Source organism: Canis lupus, chromosome 16 (assembly GCF_011100685.1).
Source record: "Canis lupus familiaris isolate Mischka breed German Shepherd chromosome 16, alternate assembly UU_Cfam_GSD_1.0, whole genome shotgun sequence".
NCBI classification, from domain to species: Eukaryota; Metazoa; Chordata; class Mammalia; order Carnivora; family Canidae; genus Canis; species Canis lupus.
The window spans coordinates 13777726-13784936 of NC_049237.1; the positions used below are offsets into that span (position 1 = coordinate 13777726).

The 7211-nt window shown below is 61.6% G+C and overlaps 1 long non-coding RNA gene across 2 annotated transcripts; it reads left to right on the forward strand.

Moving 5' to 3' along the window:
- The first annotated feature begins 641 nt into the window (after positions 1–641).
- LOC111095006 lies at positions 642–6979 on the forward strand. Of its 2 annotated transcripts, XR_005371054.1 has the most exons (4): positions 642–1301; positions 3128–3294; positions 3716–4299; positions 5111–6979. It is a non-coding gene; the product is annotated as an uncharacterized LOC111095006 (long non-coding RNA). The 2 variants fall into 2 exon arrangements; XR_005371053.1 differs by having other exon boundaries at positions 3128–4299.
- Positions 6980–7211: the final 232 nt, after the last annotated feature.

The following is a 7211-nucleotide window of genomic DNA, read 5'->3' on the forward strand; positions in this document are numbered from 1 at the left end:
GGTTCTGGCCGGTGTCCAGCGGGGTGTCGCACGCACGGGGGCCCGGGTCACCTCTCCCACAGACGCGGACGCCAGTGGTGACCCCGTGACCTAGGCAGACGGATCCCTTCCAAGGTGCCTCGCTGGCTCCCAGTCCTGAGTGGGCAGTGATCCTTGATTTCCTGGGAACTCTCAGAGACCCGAAAAGTCTGCACGGACAGAGGGGAATGACTACCTGGAACACAGGTACCAGGGACACACGCTTGTCCATCTAAAAACAGATTTGCTCTTTCCCAGGACAGGGGCCTCGTGCGCAGGCCTGTCATGTATGCCGAGAGGGGGACACCGCACCCCAGCACCACGGACGAGCCGCCTGAACTGCGGCAGCTTCCCCTCCTCTCGCCCGCATGTCACCGCATCAAAGGCCACTTCTCCAGGATACCTTCACCCTGACAAACCGCATCTGCAGCAACCTTATCTCTGAATCGGGCCCCTCCTGGGTCTGGCAGAAACACACCCAGCAGCAGTACCCGGCACAGGGCAGCAGGTGTGGCCTCGGGCAGTGTCCCTGGGAGGCCAGTGGCTATGCCCCGGGACTTTCAGGTAGGCATCAAGGTGCGGGGTAGGGGGTGAGGAAGGTCCTATCACGGAGTGGGGGGTGGGGAAGGTCCCATAAGGGGAAGGGGAGGGTGAGGAAGGTCCCATCACAGGCAGAGGCACCAGAGACGGGCCCAGTCCCCCCATAGAGCCTGGGGGCCACTCCCTAAGAGGATGTAAGGCAACCAATTAAGCTAAAATGGGGTTTCCTGGAGGAGCCTCCCCCCGGGAGCGAGTGCACCTTTGGGGGGCAGGCAGAGAGCAGGGGAGGGTCCCGCGCAGCCGGACGTGCCCCAGGGGATGCCCAGGGCGAGGGCCTTGGAAGCCCTCCTGGGGTTGGGCAGGAGCCCCCAAGGGACCCAGAAGTGAGGTCGCAGCGATACCCGCTCTGGCTGCATCGGCGGGAAGGGCCTGAGTCACTCACTCGACTGGCGCTGCCCCCGGAGCACAAGGAAGCCGGCGACCGACCGGTCAGGCCTCCGGGGACTGTCTGCACTCCGGAGGCTTCGAGGAAAACTTTCTCCGCCCTGCGGAAGGGCCTCGCCCTCCCATGTTTCCTGGAAAGTGAGCAAGACTTTCCTGAGCTGGTCCGTTTGGCTGAGAACGTTCCTGCGGACCATTCCCTTTAACCACGAGACTGGATTCCGTCCAACAGAAGCTCCTGGAGGCAAGGAAAGTCCTCGCTTCGAGGACGCGGCCCCACGTGGCCCCACGCACGGTGCAAGGTGAGCACGGGCCCCAGCGGAGGGCTGTGAGCTGGGCGCAGGGTGACAGCCCCGGGGACGCTCGCCTCCAGAGCGCGCGGGGTGAGGCGGAGAGCAGACGACCAGGAGGCCCGGAGCCCCGACCTCAGGCGGAGCAACACCCCAACGGTGGCCGGCGAGGGCTCCCTGGGGGCATCTCCTGCTGCTCCTCTGCCCTGATCACACCCTCCAGCCCCGGGGAGGACAGCGCCTCCTGCCCTGCAGGTGTCACTCCTGCCACCCAGACCAGGAGGGCCTGACTCATCTGCCTTCTACCCTTGCTGGCACACACTGAACCCCCTCCTTTGTCAAAGGAACTCCAACTTTATTTGGGGCGCCCATGGGCCCCTATGCAGATGCCCTCTCCCAGACTCCCTGAAAACTGGGAGTGGCCATAAAGAGCCCAGACTCTGAGACCCTGGGGAATGTCTGCTGATCTCCTAAGAAAAAAGGCAGGCCCAGCTGTGTGCACAAATGACCCACTTCCTGGGATGTGGCTCATGTAGACACCCACCGTACCCCCGGAACCGGGATCTCAGGCTGCAGACAGCCTGGCACATGCCAGCAGCAGGGCCATGAGCTATGAACCTCTCCCAGACTTCCCAGACTTCCCACACTGTGCCCCCTGGGCCGGCCCCAACCCCTCATCCCTGCACCTTGTGCCCCAGGACTGGCCCCTGACCTCCACTCCCTGCATCGTGTGCCCCCTGGACCGGCCCCTGATCCCCGTCCCCTGCACCGTGTGTCCCTGGGCCGACCCTGATCCCTGTCCCCTGCACCGTGTGCCCCTGGGCCAGCCCTGACCCCTGTCCCCATCCCCTGCATCATGTGCCCCCTGGACTGGCCCCTGATCCCCGTCCCCTGCACCGTGTGCCCCTGGGCCGGCCCTGATCCCCGTCCCCTGCACCGTGTGCCCCCTGGGCTGGCCCTGACCCCCGAGCCTGCACTGTGTGCCCCCTGGACTGGCCCTGACCCCTGAGCCTGCACTGTGTGCCCCCTCGGCTGGCCCCTGACCCCCATCCCCTACACCGTGTGCCCCCTGGACTGGCTTCTGATCCCCATCCCCTTCACCGTGTGCCCCTGGACCAGCCCCTGACCCCCATCCCCTCACCATGTGTCCCTGGACTGGCCCCTGAGTTCTGCCCCCTCATCCTGTGCCCTTGGACCAGCCCCTGATCCCCTTCCCCTGCACCGTGTGCCACTGGACCAGCCCCTGACATCCATCACCTGCATCGTGTGCCCCTGGACTGGCCCCTGACCCCCACCCCCTACACTATGTGCCCCTGGATGGGTTCCCAACCCCAGCCCTGCACTGAGCACCCCTTACAGCTGCCATATGCCTCCAGGCCAGCACTAAACACCACCACCCTCAGTGGCACCCTGAAAATAAAACTTTCTCTCTGTTTACTGGCATCCCAAGCTCCATGTTCTAGGATATTTTTAAAGCTTGAAGAACAAGGACGCTTTTGCTCTCACGCGAACAATTTGGCCCGTTACCTCCTGTTTGCCTGATGCTGACAGGTCTGTCTCCAGAGAGACTCAGGTCAGACCTCCCATTTGAGCCGCACCCCCGCCCGGACTACCACCGCCTGTAGTCCCTGCTAGTCCACGGCTCAGAGACCAGAGGGATGAGAGCTGGGGTGTGAGACCCTGAGATGCCAGCTGGGGGAACACGGTCCCTTCTGTCTTGGCGGAGGCCTCCCGGGTTATCTACAGAACAGGCTCAGCCTGCACGTGGGGTTCACTGGGAGCCCAGGATAAAGACCCATGTCGCTCCCTCAGCTCTGCTGGCACCCACCTCCCAACAGGCCTGAGAAGTGTTTGCGGAATGAATGCATGAGCTTGCCCAGACTTTCACACAGAAGGCCGTCTGCTGTCCTGTGCACGCCGGCCGTGGAGCCCGGGCTCTGTGTCCGGACCCGCCATCCGCCAAGCAGAGGGCTCTCCGCCCTGGGGACACATCACGAAGCAGCAGGTGCGGAGTTCTGGGGAGGACAGCTCAGCTGCCACAACAGGCAGCCTCATTAACGCCCTGAGGCTCCTTGAGGATAAGGAGGACCCTCCAACAGCACAGGGCTTAGGGGCACCAACCCCCTGTGGTCGAAAATTCACATTTCACATTTGGCTCCCCAGAAGTTGGCGGCAGGGCCCCTGAGGAGCCGATGCCCAGGGCTGGCTGTCTACAGGGACTCTCTGAGGGGAGGGGGATTTCTGCCCAGAGTCACCGTGCAGCCCTCCAGCTGGGGGTCCCATAGCCGGGCTTTTGTCCCAGGCCCCGCCACCCCCTGGCCTTGCACACCCAGCCCTGCCCCTGCGGGAAGGAGGGGTCAAGGGTGGGCTGGAGGGCCGCCTGCCCCCTGGAGAGACCACCTACTCACTGTACGCCCCGAGTGCAGGCCTTGCAGTTCGCTTGGCAGACTCAGAAGCGCCGCCGCCGCTCATCTCCTTGTGGAGGGGCATCCAAGTCACCTGGCTAAGGGCTGGCACGGGCATTGGCTCACCCCCGGCCCCTTCCGTGGAGTGGCGCTCAGCCGCGCCACGCGAGGCCTGGGGGAGGTGGCCAGAGGGACCCAGGGCGTCCAGGGTCTGCTCCCGTCTATGGCGCACTTGGAGGGGCCGCTGCGGGCCCAAGCGTGTCTGCACATGCTCCGAGAGCCCTGGACAAATGCCAGGCCTGCCACACCGCCAGCCATAGCTCTGCCCACCGTGCCCTGGGCCCGCACCTGACACGCTGTCCATCGGGAAGCCCCCGGCTCCAGGAGGAAGATGGCACTGCTGGCAGGGGTCGGGGGGGCGGCGTGTCCAGTGTGACTCAACACACACCGCCTGCAGCCCAGGGACTTCCCGAGGTCAGGAAAGGCAGGGCGCCTGAGAATACACGTTTCCTGACGGCGCACAGACAGCCCCACAGCCACTTTCCCTCCTGCCACGTGGAGGCCACCTCTGAGACCCCAGCCCAGAAGACACCAAAGTGAGCCAGGTGAGGAATCACCCCTAGTGTAAGGGTGACCCTCAGCTGTGGGTGTGACCCTTGGGTGTGGGTGTGACCTCAGGTGTAGGGGTGTGACACTCAGATGTGGGGGTGACCCCAGGTGTGGGGGTATGACCCTCAGGTGTGGGGGTGTGACCCTCAGGTGTGGGGGTGACCTCAGGTGTAGGGGTGTGACCCTCAGGTGTGGGGTGTGACCCTCAGGTGTGGATATGGCCCTCAGGTATATGAGGGTGACCCTCAGGTGTGGGGGTGACCCTCAGGTATGTGGATGTGGCCTCAGGTGTGTGGGGGTGACCCTCAGGTGTGTGAGGGTGACCCTCAAGTGTAGGAGTGTGACCCTCAGGTGTGGGGGTGACCCTCAGGTATGTGGATGTGGCCCTCAGGTGTGTAGGGGTGACCCTCAAGTGTGTGAAGGTGACCCTCAGGTGTGGGGGTGATCCTCAGGTGTGGATATGGCCCTCAGGTATATGAGGGTGACCCTCAGGTGTGGAGGTGACCCTCAGGTATGTGGATGTGGCTTCAGGTGTGTGGGGGTGACCCTCCGGTGTAGGAGTGTGACCCTCAGGTGTGTGGATGTGGCCCTCAGGTGTGTAGGGGTGACCCTCAGGTGTGGGGGTGACCCTCAGGTGTGGGGGAGACCTGAGTGTGAAGGGAAGATGTGCCCTTCTGGGCTCACTGGGCAGAATGTCCTGGTGGAATAGCGGGAGGCAGACAAGGCTCCTGGCAGGAGCCCCGCCCCGCCGCCTTGGGGACCCTAACGCGTCGCTGTCACATGCTTCCCACCATTCTCTGTTCACAGGAAAGAAAAGCAGCCACCGCTCCCATCGGACTGGGCGGCACCAGTCTGGTCCAGAGGCAGAGCCGCGGTGCCCACATGGTGCCCACACCTGAGCATGGCCCGCATCCCGTGACAGCCCGCGCTCACAGCACCCACGGTGTTACGATGCCCGGAGAGCCGGGACAGTCCCTCCCCTCCACGGGGGAGGAAGCACGGCCACCGGCTCGTGCAGCGGAGCCTGGAGCCCGCACCAAGCCATCGGGGAACCAAGGTCCTGAGAAGCAGAATGTCTGAGAACAGCTTGTCCTCAGCAGCTGATTCAGACCATGCTTCTCCCACCCACAGGCAGGACGCCCGAAACACAGTGCACTTGAAGATGTGGCCTTGGCAAAGCCCAGGCCTTTCCCAGACTCCGTTTCCATCTCCCCATCTATGGCTTCTGTGCGGGGTTGAACCAACCAGGGCTCCCCAAAACGCCTACCCCACCCCAAGTGTCTGGGGTCTGACCGCCATGGAAAAGCAGCAGGTCGCCCAGCAAGCGGATCCTAGGTGGGCTGATCTCAGACAGTCTAGGAGGTCAGCTTGAGGTGGGAAGCTGCAGGGCGCCAGGGGGCCAGAGGGCAGCCCGCCACGCCCGGGCTCTGTCCTGAGGTCACGGGCACAGCCTCCCTGGAGACAGAGGTCCCCCATCGGAAGCACAGGCATCTGCCCTGCAACTGGCAACAACCGGGAACATTCTGCTGTGGGCTACATACCAGAAATGCAGGGGTTGGAAGTAGCCATCCTGGAAGGCTTTCCATGAGGTGATTTGTCTCTCTCGGGAAGGAGTCCAGCCCTGAACAGTAGGGTTCCAGGAGCGAAGCCTGGGCCACCTGGGCCCAGCCTTCCTAGCTCTGAAGCTAGGGGGCCCCGCCCGCCCGGGAGCAAGAGACCACATGTGGGGAACCAGCCCAGCATGCTGCCCCCAAGCGCGTGTGGAGCAACCACTTTGCTGGGGGAACACTAGTTCCTGGAAACACAAAGATCATGTGCACTTGCCTGCCTCCCAGGAGCTCGTAACCCAGCGTGTCCTGGCTTGGCCCTTGACAGCCGAGTGACAGGGGCCTAGACCAAGGGCCCAGACGAGGGTTTCTCTGCAGTAAGAAATGGGCCTGTTAATGCGGTTCCCCAACCCGAAGGTCGTCACGCCCATCCCGAGGGGAAGGTCCAGTGGGAAGTGGACACCGTGCTCTGCAAGATGAGGGGAAGGACGAAACCAAGTCCAGGGAAGGGTGGGCCGCAGTCTTGGCCAGCACTCAGGAGCAGCTACCCCCAGGGTCAGGCCCACTGGGTGGGTGCATCTGCGGGACCCCTTGTCCCCCAGCCCCCAGGAAACCATGCCTTGTGCTTCTGCCATGAGTTTCTGCCCCATGTCTAGCTGTCTGAAACTCATTATCATGAATTGCTGTGGAATTTTGGTTTACACACCTGTGTGAAGACTCCCCTTGATTCTGTGCATATGGTGATTTTCATTCTTTTTTTTTTTTTTTAATGTGAAACCAACCTTGCATTCCTGGGATCAAACCCGCCAGGTTAAGACGTGTTAAGGATCTAAGATGTAGACCCTTGCTCTACATAGCTGGATGCTATCTGTGACGTATCGTCAACAACTTTTGCATCTATATTTACAAGGGATATTGATCTATGGCTTTCTTTTCTTGTAATTCGCTTGTTATGTATCTGAGCTCCACTGTTCCTATAAAATGAGTTAGAAAGCATTCCCTACTCCTTGATTTTATTAGTTTAAAACTGCTGTTAAAGCTCCCTTAAGGGATCCCTGGGTGGTGCAGCGGTTTGGCACCTGCCTTTGGCCCAGGGTGCGATCCTGGAGACCCGAGATCGAATCCCACATCGGGCTCCCAGTGCATGGAGCCTGCTTCTCCCTCTGCCTATGTCTCTGCCTCTTCTCTCTCTCTCTCTATGTGACTATCATAAATAAATAAAAATTTTTTAAAAAGCTCCCTTAAGTATTTTTTAAGATTTTTTATTTATGTATTAGAGAGAAAGACAGAGAGAGAGAGAGCATGAGCAGGGGGGAGGCACAGAGGGGGATGGAGAAGCAGGCTCCCCCACTGAGCAGGGA